The sequence below is a fragment of the Dermacentor andersoni genome, chromosome 8, assembly GCF_023375885.2.
Source record: "Dermacentor andersoni chromosome 8, qqDerAnde1_hic_scaffold, whole genome shotgun sequence".
In the NCBI taxonomy this organism is placed as follows: Eukaryota; Metazoa; Arthropoda; class Arachnida; order Ixodida; family Ixodidae; genus Dermacentor; species Dermacentor andersoni.
Window position 1 is genome coordinate 64,064,954 of NC_092821.1, and position 18,616 is coordinate 64,083,569.

General features: G+C 47.3%; 1 long non-coding RNA gene across 1 annotated transcript in view; it reads right to left on the bottom strand.

Moving 5' to 3' along the window:
- Positions 1 to 17,796, bottom strand: part of LOC129386834 (uncharacterized) — a 77,679-nt gene extending 59,883 nt beyond the window's left edge. The window contains exons 1-2 of the long non-coding RNA XR_011889856.1: positions 17,609 to 17,796; positions 16,687 to 17,001 (exon numbers count right to left, since the gene is read on the bottom strand). This is a non-coding gene — a long non-coding RNA (uncharacterized lncRNA). The remainder of the gene's footprint in view (positions 1 to 16,686; positions 17,002 to 17,608) is intronic.
- Between the last annotated feature and the right edge of the window lie 820 nt (positions 17,797 to 18,616).

The following is an 18,616-nucleotide window of genomic DNA, read 5'->3' on the forward strand; positions in this document are numbered from 1 at the left end:
CAACGCTCCCGCAATATTTGAGCGAATGATTGACAATGTACTAAGGGGCCCAAAATTTAAGACTTGTTCATGCTACATGGAACATAGCCATATTTTCTTCGACCTTCCTTTAGACTTCGGTAGACTTGTGTGGCTTCCTTGGCCTAGCTAGGTATTTCCAGCGCTCCATACTTAACTTTGCCACCATGAACTCTTTCCATCTGCAGCTCCGTATATGTATTAGTCGAACGAATGCCAAACTTCTTTTGACGTCCTCATGCGTGCCCTCATGTCCGAAGCAGTGCTTTGTCATCTGGACTACACCGGGCCCATTCTTTTACATATTGACTCCAGCAGTCATAGTATCGACGCTGTTTCTCTGCAGTCAGAAATGCCGCCACCATCTGGGAGACGTTGAAGTGACGAGCGATAGGTGTTTGGTTTACAATTGATATTAATGAGATTAATGTGAGGTACACCGATGGAAAAACGAATTGGTACGTTTATTTTCCCATATGATAAACACACTCAAAAACATTTCACATGTAAATATTGCAATCAACTATCACACATCACTGCTCAACATCTTCACTGGCGCCTTCATCAAATTATTCACTTGATTGGCTAGACTGCCTTATTCCATAATACTTTCGTCGTCATCCATGGATTCGCATTCTTCTCGACTCAACTAATTTTAGTAGCCGCCATCTCTGCTATGACGTTACACAGAGAGCCGCCATCTGGGTATTGAGAAACCGAAAATATGGTGCCATTTCGTAGCATGACGCAATAATCACGTGGTTATACCTTTATCTGCCATTATGGACCATTAAGTCATCATTAGCACCAAATTTTGCAGCTATCTTGGATTTCTAATTCCGAAACTATGCCGCCATCTTTGAGCATGCTGTCATAATCATGCGGTTTCACTTCTAGCTGTCATATTAGATTATGACGTCATCATTGGCACCAAAATGTGGCCGCCATCTTGGATTACGACATGACCGATCACCAATTGGGTTGCTATTGATTTACTACGGGGACCGGCATCTTGGATTTATAGGTGACGTCATCAATTCGTGGCCACCTTCGACATATCGTAACACCACCAATCAATCATCGATTCGCTATACTAATGATGTCACCAATCGATCGCAAATCGGGTTGCTATATCGATTTACTACGAGGCCGCCATCTTGAATTCCTCAGACTGAAAATTTCACGCCGAAGTGAGGTGGTAGCAGACCCCAAGAAATCGAGAAACGGGATGAGTAAGAGCTAATGCTCTTAAAATTCTCAAGCACGTGTGGTCGCATACGCCAGTCGCACGCTGACAAGTGCAGAGATAAAATATACGATTACCGAGCAAGAGTGTCTCGCCGTTGTTTGGTCGATCCAAAAATTCTGGCCTTACTTTAACGGCCGCCACTTTGCGCTCGTTACAGGTCAACATGTCTTGTGCTGGCTTGCCACGCTAGAGAATTTATCGCTATGTCTTCGTCGTTGGATACTTCGTTTACAAGAATACGACTTGACGTCACCTACGAGTTTGGAAAGATGCACCAAGATACCGGATCTCTTTCTTGCTATCCCCTACCAATGTCTTCAAACGCTGCTTGCTTACCACCTTTCATTAGCAAGCCTCAGGATGCGACTTCTGCAGTACTTTCACTCGCAGCCGTCGACCGACTCACAACAAACCATTCTCATACGTTTATATCTGGCAAACGTAGTGACTCCTACTCCCACGACGTTATCAAACGTTTCCGTGGATGATCCCGCCCGTCTTCCGCTCGGCTCCATTGGCAATTAAAGAACAAGATCGAAAATTTGATGCTGTGCCCATACGTATTTCATTCCGGAGGACACCGTTGGGTTCTTGTCGCACTCCGATCACTTCTGGCCCAGATACTGAAGACCTGTCTTGACGATCCCACGGCCGATCACTTTGGTTACCATAAAATCTATGAGCGCGTCTTCAGCAGCTTTTCTTGGCCTGCACTTGCAACCAGCGTAGCGCAGTACTTGTCTTCATGCTCGCGCTGCCATCACTGCAAACGACTTACCTCACCTCCGGCTGGACTGCTCCAACCTGCACCCTGCCGTGAAGCTCCTTTCGCAGTAACTGGTATCGACTTATACCCACGCTACCAGTATCAGCTTGCGCTAACGCATGGATAGTCACAGCTGTAGGAAACTTGACACGGCACGCTGAAACAGCCGCACGACTTTCAGGAGCTGCAGCGGAAGCTGTGGCCTTTTTCTTGAAAGCCGTTTGTTTACATCACAGAGCCCCACGTGTGACCATGGCAGAACCTTTCGGTCGGAGCTCCTCCACTATGTCGTTGGTGCGTCCAACATCATCACTAAGACGACTTCCAGCTACAACCCACAAACCAACGGCCTCACACAGCGCTTTCATCGCATGCTGTCCAACATGATATCAATGTACATCAACCTTGACCGCACCAATTGAGATGTCATTCTGCCATTCGCCACTTTCGCATACAACGCCATGCAACGCACTACAGGGTACTCACCATTTTTCCGCATGCATGGCCGTCATCAGGTCACTCTCCTCGACGTCTCTTTCCTTGGTGTTGCGGTGCCTTAGTCGACAACGATGTGTCTGCAGTTCGTTTCACGCATCACTCGGAAGTTCCCAGCACGCCCCCCTTAACACCAACGCCAGTCAATAAGATTGAAAAACTCGCTATGATGCATCCCACCATGTCGTTTTCTTTTGCCATGGAGACAAGTGTTGCTCTGCCCACAGTTCAAGGTCCTTGAGTAGGTGAAAAATTTCAATCCCGTTTTATTGGGCCCTACATTGTTGGGGAACAAAGTTCGCCAGTGCACTATCGAGTCACTCGCCTTGTCACGCTTTTCGACGGCTACTGCCGGTCCATAGAGATGGTGCATGTTTCACGTTTAAAGCCTTTCATACGCTCCTCGCCACCATAACTAGCGACCAGGGTTGTCGGCGGCATGCGCGACGGAATACTGTCAACATTATATCCACCCTTCATCTTCTTCATCTGTATCTATCACCATTGTCATATATCGTCTGTATACGTCACCATGGTCAGCGCCATTGTCTTCAGCGTGCAACTGCTGAATAAAGCGTCGAGGTATAAAAGCTCGCTGGCACATATATATATATATATATATATATATATATATATATATATATATATATATATATATATATATATATATATATATATATATATATATATATAACAAAACGCCAACAAACACTGACACCAAGGAAAACATAGGGGAATTTATTTATGCCTAATACATTAAATAAAGAAACGATAAATTAACGGACATGAAAGTGGATGAAAGAACAACTTGCCGAAGGTGGGGAACGATCCCACAACATTCCCACCGTTTCTTTATCTTATTTATTAAGGACAAATAATTTCCCCAATGTTGTCCTTGGTGTCTGCGTTGGTGGCTTCTTATGATATGACTAATAAAAAACCGGGCACCTCCGTTAATCTTCTTTCTTCTCGTTTATTACATAACGAGGGTCTCGAATCCTGCAACACTGATGCCTTCAGGTAGCATTTGTGGGTTTATTGACCGGTTACCTTCACCCAAAAAGATCACGTTTTCGTGACGCCTGCGGCAGTATGTACCACGTCCGCCGCCAAGATCTCTGTGTGGATTCACTGGCTAACACTCCCAGGGTTCTATTAGGAAACACAAATACCCAACAAAGTGGACGGGGAAACGGCGCCGTGGTAGCTCAATTGGTAGAGCATCGCACACGAAATGCGGAAACTATGGAATAATTCCGCTCCTGCGGCAAGTTGTTTCTTCATCCACTTTCATTTCCACTAATTTGTCGTTTATTTATTTCATTTATTAGGCACAAATAATGTCCCCTACGTTGTTCTTAGTGTCAGTATTTGTTGGCTTTATGATATGACTGCTAAAAAGATCGGACCCCTCAGTTAACCCTTTTATTATCGGTTATATATGTATATATATATATATATATATATATATATATACATATATATATATATTTATATATATATACATATATATAAATGAGAAGAAGGGGGTTAACCGAGGGGCCCGATTTTTATTAGTCATATCATGAGAAGCCAACGAACACTGACACCAAGGACAACATAGGGGAAATTACTTGTTCTTAATAAATTAAAATAAAGAAACCATAAATTAATGCAAAATAACGTCGATGAAAAACAGCTTGCCGCAGGTGGGAACCGAACCCAACACGTTCGCATTTCGCGTGCGATGCTCTACCAATTGAGCTACCGCGGCGCCGTTTCCTCATCCACTCTCTTGGGTGTTTATGTGTCCTAGTAGAACCCTGGCAGTGTTAGCCAGCGCCACCACTCACCGACCTTGGTGGTGTGCGTGGAACGTCCTTTTTGTCACAGGCGTCACGAGAACGTGATCTTTTTTTGAGTGAAGGCAACTGGTCAATTCTATTCTTTTATCGTTTATTTATTTTCATTTATTAAGAGCAAGTAATTTCCCCTCTGCTGTCCTTGGTGTCAGTGTTTGTTGGCTTCTCATGATATGACTAATAAAAATCGGGCCCCTCGGTTAATCCCCTTTCTTCTCGTTTATTTCATAACGAGGGTCTCGAATCCGGCAACATTGATGCCTTCAGGTAGCATATATGGGTTTATTGACCAGTTACCTTCACTCAAAAGAATGATCACGTTCTCATGACACCTGCCGCAAAAAGGACGTTCCACGCCCGCAGCCAAGGTCTGTGAGTGGTGGCGCTGGCTAACACTCCCAGGGTTCTACTAGGACACATAAACACCCAAGAAAGCGGATGGCGAAACGGCGCCGCAGTAGCTCAATTGGTAGAGCATCGCACGCGAAAGGCCAACTATATCCAGCTTTAGTGGACACGTACCAACTAGCGCCCCAAGCGGCCCCAGCATGCGAGCGGATTTTTCGCGAATAACAAAAGCTGCAGGTCGATTACCGTAAAAGGCAGGTGACAGACGTGTTCTGGAAGACAATCCACACGAGCCAAATGCACTGATCATTCTATGGCACGTAAGAATTTTGTTCCCACAGCGGTTAAAGATTTAACAGTGGAAGCCTAAGGAAACGACGGAAATTTGTACTCGATTTTCGAGGCGAGAACGGTGCCTGTGATGATACTACTGAGTCTATCGTAATACCCCGTGCAGCGTATGTAGTCCGGAGACCCAGCTTTCGATTGATGCCTATCTCAACTCTCCACACATGGCGTAACACTGTTCCCAAAAGCGTTTTTTGTAACCGTCATGAAAATTCACGCGGTATCTATAAAAAGATGAGCATACCACTTGCCGAAGCCTCGGATGCCGTTGCCGAGTGGTAGAATCGCGCGCATTTTTAGTCCCGCTTCGCGGTGGCCGCGGTGGCCGCGGTTCGGTTCCCGCTTCGCACTTTCTTATAAGCCGCATAGCACCTAGTTTGCTAGTCTTTCACTAGATGGCAGAAACACAAAACCCAACATTTGCTTTCGGTTCTGGTTATTCAGCGGCGCAGTTTTTTTTTCAAAAGGCGCATAGGATTTAGTTTTATAGTCTCCCACCAGATGGCAGAAACACAAAACTCATGATTTGCTTTCGGTTCTGGTTTTCCAGTGGTTCTCTTGAAATACTATGTTTTCTATTTTTCCTTCCTAAAACATAGCAGTGTCGTGTTCATTTGTTAAGTCATCGCATTATGAAGATTTTATTCATTGGACATCATAACTAAAAGCTTGCGCATAGCTTTGTGTTACGCAAAAAAAAAAAAAAAAAAATCGTGCTTTGTAGCGTGTAACCTGGGAGAACAAAATGGCTATTCTTATTGCGTTCTTCTGGACAGACAGACAGACAGACAGACAACGAACTTTATTGAATCCTGAGGAGCTACTTTCGGGACCTCCTAACGGGAGGCCATTGTAGCCGCTGGCCGCGCCCGCATAAAGGACAGAAAGGTCCGTTTCTGGAAGGTCCGTTTTCTTCGACTTTCGCCTGCCCTTAATGGCACATATTCCGAGCGAATCAGGTCCACCTGGGCCACAATGCCACACGGTGGCCAGTGCCATTCCTATGCAACACTCGTGCAGAACAAAGGGTCTGCTAAGCTGAGTCGCTACCTGAACGTTAATTATTTCTAAAGATTCATCCAAATAAGAAATGCACCAACTAGGAGAAGATGTGCAGTGTGTGCATTAATAGCTACTGTTAATCTGTTCCCTACAATCAAGTGGTATGAATCCATAGGTGTGGCCGTAAAAAACCATTTGAATAAATGTCCCGTGCTGTGTCTCCAAAGTCGCTCTACAGAGAAGCTAGCTTGGCTAGCCGTCAGTATTTAGGATAAACATATGGCGTCGTTCGTTCGGTGCAGTTGCTTTTAATGCGCAGCATTCTTTGGCGAGTACCCCAGCAATTTGGTAGCAAAATCGTGCAAAATCGTGTCTGTAACGCCCACATGTAACGCCCACATTTCCCACATGAATACATATGTCTTTATAAAAAGGGTTGGGGTGGCCAACATGAAATTGGAAGTGGCATCAGCATAAATTTGGGCGTGATACAGGGATGGGACAAGTTGAATTTCGTAGTGATATGGGAGTGGCCCAACCTAAATTTGGGGTGAAATGGTAATGAGGCAAGCTGAATTTTAGGCTGATATGGGGGCGGCCCAACCTAAATTTGACGTGATATAGGGGTGGGTAAGCCTAAGTTTGGGGGAATATGGGGGGTGGGCCAGCCTGTGGGTTCGGTTCCCACCTGCGGCAAGCTGTTTTTTCATCCACTTTAATTACCATTTATTTATCGGTTCTATATTTTCATTTATTAAGAACAAGTAATGTCCTCTATGTTGTCTTTGGTATCAGTGTTTGTTGGCTTCTCATGATATGCCTATATATATATATATATATATATACTCATATTGTAAGAAGCCAACAAACACCGACATCAAGGACAACATAGGGGAAATTACTTGCGCCTAATAAATAATATAAAGAAACGATAAATTAATGGAAATTAAAGTGGATGAAGAAAGAACTTGCCGCAGGTGAGGAACGATCCAACAACCTTCGCATTATGCGTGCGATGCTCTATCAGTTGAGCTACCGCGGCACCGTTTCCCCATCCACGTTTCCCCATTCCCAGGGCTCCTAGTAGAATCCTGGGAGTGTTAGCGAGCGCCACCACTGACAAAGCTTGGCGGCGGATGCGGAACATCCTTTTCTGCCACAGGCGCCACAAGAACGTGATCTTTTTTGGTGAAGGCCACCGGTCAATCACACGAGGCTTACCCGGACGTGTATCGCGACGACGCCTGCCCCTCCTGCGGGCAGACCTCCACTCTAGCGCACATGCTCTGGGAGTGCGGGTCGACATACCCCAAGTTCATCAAGGAGGAGCAGACTCGCTTCTGCGTAGCCCCGCTCTAGAAAAGCAAATCCTGGCTGTCCGGCGTGCCCGCGACCGGGCCGGTGGGCTAGACCTGCCGGTCCCGAGGTGGGACTAGCCAGGTGCGCGACGAGTTCGCGTCCTCGCCGGACCTGCAATAAAGTTCCTTCACTAACTCACTCACTCAATCGACACATGCTACCTGAAGGCAGTAATGATGACTATTAAAAATCGGGCCCCTCGGTTAACCTGCTCACCTCTCATTTCTATGTATATATGTATATATATATATATATATATATATATATATATATATATATATATATATATATATATATATATATATATACGATGTGTCACACAGCAAAAAGCAGGAAACCGACTAAACGTGCCATCATGCAATCACGTGCTTTTGGATTATATATATATATATATATATATATATATTGTAACGGCGTGGGATCGACGAGTATGCGTAGCAGCACCGCCAAGAAACGCACTTTATCAGTCGTCCAAGGGAACAACAACAACGTCTGCTTCGTTTTCTCCGCTTCACCTAAAAACCCGCGCTACTTCAGCGTCGTCCCCACTGTCGCATACCCGCTGAATTATGGTTCTGCCAAATGTAGTTGTGTCATTTGCTCCCACTTTAGAAAAGATAATCGTCCCGATGATAGAGGCTTGGAAAGCAGCGGTAAAGAACTGCGCAGTCTTGGCAGTCCTCATAGTACGGCTTCATGCGCAGCACGTGAACGACCTCGGGTAAATGACGTTGGCGCTTTGAACAATGCGAGCTGTCTGGAACGACTTCATAGTTGACGTCACTGATGCGTCGGAGAACTATGTAGGGCCCGAAGTATTTGCGTAGGTGTTTTTCAGAGAGCCCACGCTGTTGAATAGGTGTCCAGACCCACACTTTGTCGCCGATGTTGTATGTTACGGCTTTGTGCCGAAGATTGTAGCGTCTGGCGTCACAGTCCTGTTGTTCGTGGATTCGCAGACGCGCAAGCTGCCTAGCTGCCTCTGCTCGGTGTGTTATGTCTTCAGCACCCGTCTCGTTGTCGTCAAATTCATGAGGGAGCATTGCGTCTAATGTTGTTGTAACCTCACGGCCGTATACGAGACTGAAGGGCGTCTTGCGAGTGGTCTCTTGACGAGCCGTATTGTACGCGAAGGTGACATAAGGTAAAACCTCGTCCCAGTTCCTATGCTCTACATTTACGTACATATATCAGCCAATGTCCTATGAGTCGTTCTGTCAGTCCGTTCGTTTGAGGGTGATACGCTCTTGTCTTCCGGTGGGCGGTACCACTTAGACGTACAACGATATCTAAAAACTGGGCCATTAACGCAGTACCTCTGTGCGTGACGACTACTGCGGGAGCGCCATGCCTTAAAACGATGGATTCCAGAAAAAATCGTGCCGCTTCATCTGCTGTTGCCCGTTGCAGGGCACTTGTCTCGGCATATCTAGTGAGATAATCCGTGGCAACGATTATCCACCTATTACCAGTAGTAGACGTTGGAAAGGGGCCCAGAAAGTTCATGCCTACTTGTGCAAGAGGTGTGGCCGGTACGTCAACAGGGTGCAGTAAGTCGGCTGGTTTGACGGATGGCGGTTTACGACGTTGGCGATCCAGACATGTCTGAACGTAACGTTTAACGACCGCAGTAAGTCTGGGCCAGTAGTAATTCTGCCGAATCCGTGCCAATGTGCGAGTGTAGCCGAAGTGCCCAGCAGTCGGCTCGTTGTGGCAGGCGTGTAAGATTTCACGTCGAAGCGGTGATGGAACAACAAGTAAGTAGTTGCTGCCGTAGGCGAGAAGTTCTTCTTGTAGAGGACGTTGCGACGCAAGCAATATGATGCCACCCCTCTTGCAAAGAGCCTCGGCACGCTGTTGGTTCGTCCTTCGAGGTAATCAATAAGCGGCAGCAATTCACTGTCATCCCGTTGCTGGCGTGAAAGATCGGCAATATCCACGAGTCCCAGAAAAACCGTGTCGTCATCGTCTTGTGCTGCCGGCTCAACAGGAGACCGAGAAAGGCAGTCGGCGTCTGCGTGCCGTTTTCCCGACTTGTATGTAAGAACAAAGTCGAACTCTTGGAGTCGAAGACTCCAACGTGCGAGCCGACCGGAAGGATCTTTCACATTAATGAGCCAGCAGAGGGAATGGTGATCACTAACGACGGTGAAAGACCGACCATACAAATACGGACGAAATTTCAGAACTGCCCATACCATTGCGAGGCATTCTTTTTCAGTGGTGGAGTAGTTAGCTTCGGCTCGGGATAGTGTCCTACTGGCGTAAGCAATCACGTTTTCGCTGTCGCCCTGCCATTGTACTAGCACCGCCCCTAGAGCGACATTACTAGCGTCTGTATGCAATATCGTCGGGGCTTCCTCATCGAAGTGTGCTAATACGGGAGGCGATTGCATGCGTTGCGGGTGCTCGTGGAATGTCCGCTGCTGGTCTTCGCTCCAAGTAAAAGGCATATCTTCTCGGGTGAGCTGTGTTAACGGCCATGCGATACGCGAGAAATTCGCAATAAATCGCCGGTAATATGCACAGAGTCTCAGAAAACGTCGCACGGCGTTTTTGTCTGATGGAATCGCGAAATTAGCGACATCGGCAATTTTATCCGGATCAGGTCGGGCTCCGTGGCTACTGACGACGTGACCGAGGAACTGGAGCTCATGAAAACGAAAATGGCACTTCTCAGGCTTCAAAGTGAGACCGGCACAGCGTATCGCTTCAAAAACAGTTTTCAGCCTTCGTAAGTGTTCGTCGAACGTTGCGCAAAAGACAATCACGTCATCCAAGTACACCAGGCATGTTTGCCATTTGAGTCCGGAGAGCACAGTGTCCATTAGACGCAGAAATGTTGCTGGCGCCGAACACAAACCGAAAGGAAGTACCTGAAATTCATAAAGTCCGTCAGGCGTCACAAAGGCTGTTTTCTCACGGTCTCTCTCATCCACTTCGATCTGCCAATAACCGCTTTTCAAGTCCATTGAGGAAAAGTAGCACGAGTTTCGCAACCTATCTAAGGAATCATCAATACGTGACAGTGGATAGACGTCCTTCTTGGTGACCTGATTGAGCTTCCGATAGTCGACGCAGAAGCGCAGGCTACCGTCCTTCCTCACTAAAACTACAGGTGATGCCCGCGGACTATTAGATGGTCGAATAACGCCATCTTCCAGCATCGTCTTCACTTGTTTTTGTATTGCTTCGCGTTCCTTTGGGGCCACGCGATAAGGGTTTTGTTGGATGGGTCTGGCGTCGACATCAGTAATGATGTGGTGTTTGGTAAGTGGCGTTTGACCAACTCTTGACACAGAGGAGAAACAGCCCTGGTACTGATTGATGAGCTCAAGAAGACGGTTCCGCTCAACGGCCGTTAACGTCGGATTAACGTCTACAATAGGTGCAGCTGTGTGGATTGTAGAGGCCGACTACTGCGCTAAGTGGCAGTCTTGTATTTCTGTCACTTCGTCGAAATAGGCGACAGCAGTGCCTCTAACGATGTGTCGGCGCTCCTTACTAAGATTTGTCAGCAAGAGTTCGGCGCTTCCGTCGATTACATTGATAAGTGCTCTGGCAATGGACGCACCGCAATTCAGTGCTAGCGCACTGATGTGTTCAGCTACTCCAGTCCCACTTTGCAGGCTGTCACAGCGCACCTGTACGAGAGAGCAACTCCGCGGCAAAAGTATGACGTCGTCCGCGTCAATACGTAAGCGAGGTTGTTGTGGCTTCTCATGGGTGACATTATCCGAACTCGTGGCAAATGTGACGCTTCTGTCACGGATGTTAATCACGGCGCCGTACTCCCGTAGGAAATCCATGCCCAATATAAGTTCTTTACAACACTCAGTAAGGATGACGAGGGTGACGACGAAGGTTGAATCGGCGATTAAGAGTCGGGCCGTGCATTTCCCGACAGGTGTCATCAACTGACCTCCGGCGGTTCTTATGTTGGGTCCGTGCCATGGTGTCTTCACCTTCCTCAGTTTGTCAGCGACCTGTAAGCTAAGGATTGAAAATTGGGAGCCAGTGTCAACCAGAGCGGCTATTTCGTGGCCGTCAATGCAAACGATGAGCTCGGCGCTGATGATGTCAGTTACGTCTTTCGTACTTCTATCCGTCGTATTCGTCGTTGTGCTGGGCGTCTTTTTCGTCAACGTAGTCTTCACGTCGTCGTTCGTCGATAACGGGGGATGTGGAGCAGTTAGAGTATTGGCAACCTCACCCCCGGAGGTCGCTGCGGCTAGTTTCCCCGTCGAGGGCTAGGCGATCTGCCCCTAGTGACGTCGGCAAAACTGCGAGGAGTCGGCGAATTGTAGCACGCGGGAGATGGAGAAGGAGAACGTGGTCGGGGCGTCGTCGTATTTTGTGGCTGACTGTTCACAGGAGCGTCGTTGTAAGCGCGTCGACCGTCGTACGGAGAATAAGCATAGTTGGCAGGAAAGCTTGGGTGTTGAGCGGCGGGATAGTTTCATTTGCAGCAAACTCTATAGACGTGTCCAGCTTTACCACAATGGTAGCACACTGGTCGACGGTCGACGGTGCGCCACAAATCGGTTTTCCGACGCTGATAGTTCGGCGGTAACTCTCCATGGAGCCAAGGAGTGTCGTGCGCATGTCGAAAATACGGCGTTGTTTGTGCTGGCATGATCGGCGGGGTCGGTAGAGTCGACGAGGGTGACGATGTCGGTTCTACTTGTGGCGTAGGTGGTGTTGTAGTTATGGATGTCAACGGCGTTGAAGTTGCGTTGAGTGGACGGCGAACAGCCTCCGCATAACTGAGGCGCCGCGGAACGTTGCCATAGTCTGGCGCTGAAAAAGCTTGCCGGACTTCCTCCCGGACTACATCAGCAACAAAAGATAACGCTGGCGTCGGTTCCGTAGGCGCAACCACAAAGCCGAGCTGCCGAAGCTCTTCTCGCACCACTTCTCGGACAACTTCGCGCAGAGACATGTCGTTACTTGCAGCCAGTACGGAAGTGTTCGCCTCCGAGTTGCTCAAGTCATGCTGGCGGTATCGTTGATGCAGGGCCCGTTCAATGGCTGCAGCCTCTTTTGTGAACTGTGCCACTGTTGTCGGTGGATTTCAGACAAGGCCGGCAAACAGTTGCTCCTTCACTCCTCGCAAGAGATATCGCAGCTTTCTTTCCTCTGGCATGCCTGGGTCTGCCCTACGGAAAAGACGGACCATGTCTTCCGAGAACATAGTAACACTCTCCTTGGGCTTTTGAACGCGGATTTCAAGGAGACGCTGCGCGTTTTTCCTCCTGTCGATGCTTGAAAAGGTATCCAGCAGCTGTGCGCGGAAGTCGTCCCACGTGGCAAAGCTCCTCTCCCGGTTTACGTACCACGTACGAGCATTGTCCTTCAAATAGAAATAGACACTCGAGAGTTTGTCCACCGAGCTGGTCTTATGGTTATACTGGGCGACGCGCTCGAACTGGTCTAGCCAATCTTGGACGTCTTCAAAGGCATCACCATGAAAGCTCTCCGGGACCATAGGATTCTGTAGTGTTACTTGCGATGGAGCTGCGGTGGCCATGTTATTTGCAGGAGGCAAACGATTTCTCGAAGTTTCTTGCAGGGGACTGGACTCGGGTGCTAAGCCTAGCAGGCGACGACTGCACCGGTGGACCGGTGTATCGATGCGCGATGGTGATTCCGGGCTCGATCGTCGGCTCCGCGAAGGGGTGCCAAGCATGAAGAATACCCCGTACCTCCACCAGTGTAACGACGTGGGATCGACGAGTATGCGTAGCAGCACCGCCAAGAAACGCACTTTATCAGTCGTCCAAGGGAACAACAACAACGCCTTCTTCGTTTTCCCCGCTTCACCTATATATATATATATATATATATATATATATATATATATATATATATATATATATATATATATATTATGTGTCACACAGCGAAAAGCAGGAAACCGACTAAACGTGCCATCATGCAATCATGTGCTTTTGGATACGTCAGAGGGGTGAGCGACTGAAAAGAATGCTTACGCACTACGTGTGTGCCACGCCTATACTGAAGTGAAATTCTTAAATTACTTCAATATCCACAAAATATGTGCATTGGATGCATGCCTATTTACAAAATCATGCACGCTTTGCGATAATTGGTGGTGTGTAATCAGCTGACATGTTTTGTGCAGAATGCCACCAGGTTGAGTGTTGCTACTTGTGTTGTTACTTATCTAAATAGGTGGCATTGCATAAAATTTGGATCCGAATGGCAAAGTCCCGCTGGGGCGCCTGCGACAGCAGGCGTTTTATGGGTTGCGACAGCACGTGCGCGAACACACGGGGGTTGGACCCTCCCGCGCGTGGCCATGCGTAGCCTAGCCGTGTCCAGGGAAAAGGGAAACCTGGGGGATGAGCCGATGCCGGATGTTTGAACATCTAAGGCCCCTCAGCGGAGGCAATATACCTGTTTGGTCCTCGCTTCACGTGGATGGCACCCCTAAATTGAACTGCCATCGTGAAATTGGCAGTCGTCTTTTCCTACCGCTCACCACGTCTTTTAACTTTTTCTTTATCATCTTTCCTGTCTCACGGTTATTTCGTATAACTTTCCTAATTTTCCTATGGCAAGGGTTAACCTGGTGTAATATATCCAACCTTGGATATATTATTTTGGGTTATAGCGCCGAAGTGCAGCTTCCGCATGCAGGTCTCTCTTTTAGACGCATTGTAGCGTCCGTTCGTTGATCTTCGTGGAGGGTGCCTGCGATCACTCCCGAAAAGCGTAAACCTTTATGGCTTCAGCTTCTTTCCCCGTTTCCTCATCTTTCTCTATCAAAAAGGGGACGGACCAATGAAACATTCACTTTCTTGTGTCATGTAAAACAAAACTTTCCAAGGTTTCATGCGGTCTACAATGAAAACCGCGACAAAATTGCAGGAACTCTCTTCATTTCTCTTGGGGAAGTGCTTAACAGACAGAATAGGACCAGACTACAAGGTAACCGAGACGGCAAGTGCTAACCTCCTCCTTAACATAAACCACAAACTTCAATAAGAAAAACTCTCCAAACATGTGACGTTCGGGAATATCCTGGTGACAGTAACAAATCACCGTGCTCTAAACGCTGTTTGCGGTGCCATATCCGAGAAAGACCATTGGATCTGAATGAAACTGAACTCCTTGAAGGATAGAAGGACCAGGATGTCATTGATCCGAAAAGAATTAAACTAAGACGTGAAAACACAGAAAGTTCCACCAAACACCTTATTCTGACCCTTGCCTCTAGTACACTTCCTCAATCTATCAAAACTGGATACACAAGAATCTGCGTAAGGTCACATATTCTAAACCGTCGCGGATGCTTCCACTGTAAGATATTTGACCATGGCTCGCAGAGCTGCCGAGGCCGACTAAACTGCGCAAAATGGAGCTCCCTAGGTGACCTACCAAAATCTGTGCCAACGCACCTCAGTGCAAACTGCCAAGGAGAACATGCAGCATACTCCCGATCTTGTCCATCCTGGAAAAAAAACACAAAAGGACATTGTGGCATTGAAATTCAAAGGGAACATCTTTCTGGTGAGGCACGGAAACGTTTCTCCATTGCAAGAAACAAGCTATGCCCTAGTGGCATGTCAGGATGGATGGATGGATGGATGGATGGATGGATGGATGGATGGATGGATGGGTGCGTGGATGGATGGATGTTATGAGCATCCCCTTTGGAACGAGGCGGTGCGTGGCGCCACCAAGCTCTTGCTATTATACTGCCGAATGTCCTACCTAGGTTATAAAGAAATAAAGAAATAACCAATATGAACTCCCACGACTAAATTTTCTGACCACCTATTGCGAACTTTGCTTTTGTACGTCTCCGTTTTCTGTCGTTTCCCTACCTTTCTTCCACCAATCTTCCAATCGCCTCTTACTAAACTCTACTGAGGACATGTTTACTTTTACCCTGCTTTCGCTGAACCCAAGGGCTTCAAGGAGGCCAGTAGTGCCTAAATCGGCCGCTGGGCGGATGTCTTCTCATTCTAATAAAACATGCTCCATCGTTTCCCTAGCTTCACCGCAGCAAGCACATGCATCTTTTTCCTTCTTATATCTTGCTTTATAGGTGTGTCTAAGACATCTAGATCTCGCTTAGAAAAGTAATGAGCTTCGCTTTGAGTTACCATAAATTGTTTCTTTCCTGATTTCGTTTTTTTTCTTCTTAAGTAGTTATTCCTTGAAGGTTTCTCTTCCATTGCCGCCAGCCACGATATTATTTCAGCCTTTCTGACTTTCCGCTTGACGTTCTCTGTTGCTGTGTTGACCACCCTACAGGCCGCAAACTTGCTGGTAAGCTTCCTAGTTCTTTTCCTCCACTGTGAATCAATGCTTTTCCTTTACAGATACCTAAACATTCTCCCAGGCAGCGATGCCACAGCGACCTCTGGCGGCCACTAATACCACATGTAGAAGGCCGACAGGCTTGCCGCCAGCCCCCCAGGTGGACGTTGCTAACACCGATCCGCCACCAACGGAGAAGTGCCTGCAGGCGTCTGGGCATGCAGCCTCTGGGGCCTCTCCTTGCGTAGAAGGGCCCGAAACACCAGCGAGTGTAGACCGCGAGCGGGCATCGAGGGCCTCGGTGGAGATGATGTCTAGTGCATCGGCGTCACAGATGCCGAAAAAACGGCGCAACTCTCTTGAGCATCCCAAAAAAGACAAACCCCGCAGTAAAGACGCCTGTTAAGCTAATAGTTATTTCCCTCACACACACAGCACCCGCATCTTTGATATGGATGTACAAATGCTTCAACAGAACATCAGAGGTCTGCTCCGCAATCTTGATGAAGTTAAGCAACTCTAATTAAACCGAAGCCAAAAATAGTGTGTGTCCAGGAATCACGCTTAAAACATACACGGACGTTCTACCAAAATACGCTATTCTTCGCAAGACCGCGCCGATGCCTATGCTGCACAGGACGGCGTAGCAATCACAGTCGATAAGAAATGAGCACGTCGAGCTTCAGAACTCCGAACACCCCTTGAGCAAGTGGCAGTTCGGACCCTAATGTTTGGCAAATTAATTACAGTCGATTCTCTACACATACCACATACAGTGAACTCTCACTTGAGTGAACTTCAAGAGACCGAAGGAAATAGTTCACTTAACTTAAAGTTCACTAAAGTGAACATTCGCTAGACCAACATAAGACACGGCATACAGAGTCAAATGTTTGAAGTGCAATTCAGGGAGCAGAAGACATGGCATCCATAGTGTTAGAAATGCTTGAAATGGAATTTGTACGTACCAATGAAAAACACACCATGCGGAGGCTAGTTGCTGAATGTCGCAATTCTTTCGTGTATTTTCAGTCACCTTTCTGGGTCTCCAAACGATTATCCGCGCATTCTCGCTAGCACCCTGGGCTGTTACAGCACAATAGGGAATGCCGGAGCTGCGACTGTGGTTGTTGAGTGGTACACGATCTTACTGATCGTCCCAGCAAAAAGTCCGTACTCCTAGGGCAGGTGTGACCGTGCGGCTTGATCAAAGGTCCGGATTGACGGTAGTGCTTTCTTCGGGGTTCGGGCTTGGGTGGCGGCTTTACGGGGGTGTCCGGCACCTGAAGGCAGAAGCACTTTCACCAGATGTCGCGTTGTAGTATCAGTGAAGATTCACGTTGTGACAAAACCGCGAGTTAAAAAAAATTGACTCCTTATTTCTTAAACCTGTGCCCAGCAAAACAAGCAACACCTAAGAACATCGATAGCAGTCAGCAAAGTCGACGATCTTCGAAAATCTTATTCTGTGTCAAGTGAATCGGCTTTTACACAGGACACGTGGAACGTTCCAGCGTAATCGCTAGTGCCGGCGTACCTTCCAGAAAGTACTACACAATTTGTGTCGCGCACACAGGGAGTCTACGCATGGTTCGGCGATTCGCGACAGAACACAACGGGTAGAACCATCTATTCCATTCCAGAAACTTCCGATAGTTGCTGGCACGTCCTGCGCTCAGCGATAAGTTTGAACATTTGTTAGCCGGTGAAAAACGGTCACCGGGAAAAGATCAATAACTGCCACGCCAATTGTGTGTGCCTTCTGTATGCATCTTTGTTACGTTTCTTTCATGCGCTACGCCTTTTGCCTCCATCAGGCTATACCTATGAGACCTACGTTCAACTATGTGTTAATGCTATGTGGGACCTTAGCTCACTAAATTAACTTACCTGCTTGCAAACTTGCTGCGGCGCACTGTCTCCTGGAAGCGGTGCACGGGGAAGATTCTTTACGCACGGCTGTAACGACTTTCTGTGAAATTCTTGCATTCTCATAAATTTTGGGTGTATCTGTGAATGTTGACTGCTGTATTAAAGTGTGCTAGTGCCGAACCTTTAACAAAACTCTATATTACCGTCCGCAGGCTTAAAATAAAAGAAGAGAAAGAACGTTGGAGAACGCAGGTGCTGTAAATCCTGGTGTGATAATAACACAAGAAAAACTCTCCTTCACAATTGAAAACAAGTGTTCACTTATTGAATAGTTGCCATTTAGCGTTCGTTGTTACGAGCACAATCATACAGATTCGCGTGAACACGTTATGGCATCTTTATGCATTTGAAAGCGAACATTTGCGTGTAAACTGCTGCCTAACTTGAAAAAAGCGCGTCAGAATTTTTCAGGGACTTCTGGTAGAAATATATGAGTTATCGAAGCTCTCAATGTAATGAAAAGCTGCCTCCTTTATGGGTTTGTGGTTACGTTCTTATATCGCAACTGCAGGCAGCTATTAGATTTATCAATGTCGTGCACTAGACGAACGGGATGGTAGCGCATAAGGCAAATTAGAAAGCAACGCTTAAAAATCATGTCTCGCTGCGCACCAACTTCTCAGTACTGCGACCGCGCCTCTCAAGCTTAGGTATCACCGGTGGTGCTCGGTGGAGCTCACATCCAAATGTTTACGGGGCATCCAACGTTGTGCATCTACGGGAAATGAGTCAACGTGCGATGCCATGCTCATTATTACAGCGCGCACTTTTCGTCGCTAATAAGAACCCAGGAATGATTACAAGCACAATCTTCCTCTTTGTATAGTAAACAACATGCCAAACAACTGCATCAATTTCGGGCACGGCAAACGCAGATTTCTTTAACATTTTCCCTGAATTGAAACAAACTTTTTGGTAAAGAGAAGCACGTGAATGCACAGGCATTGAGAAAAAAGATCACACCGG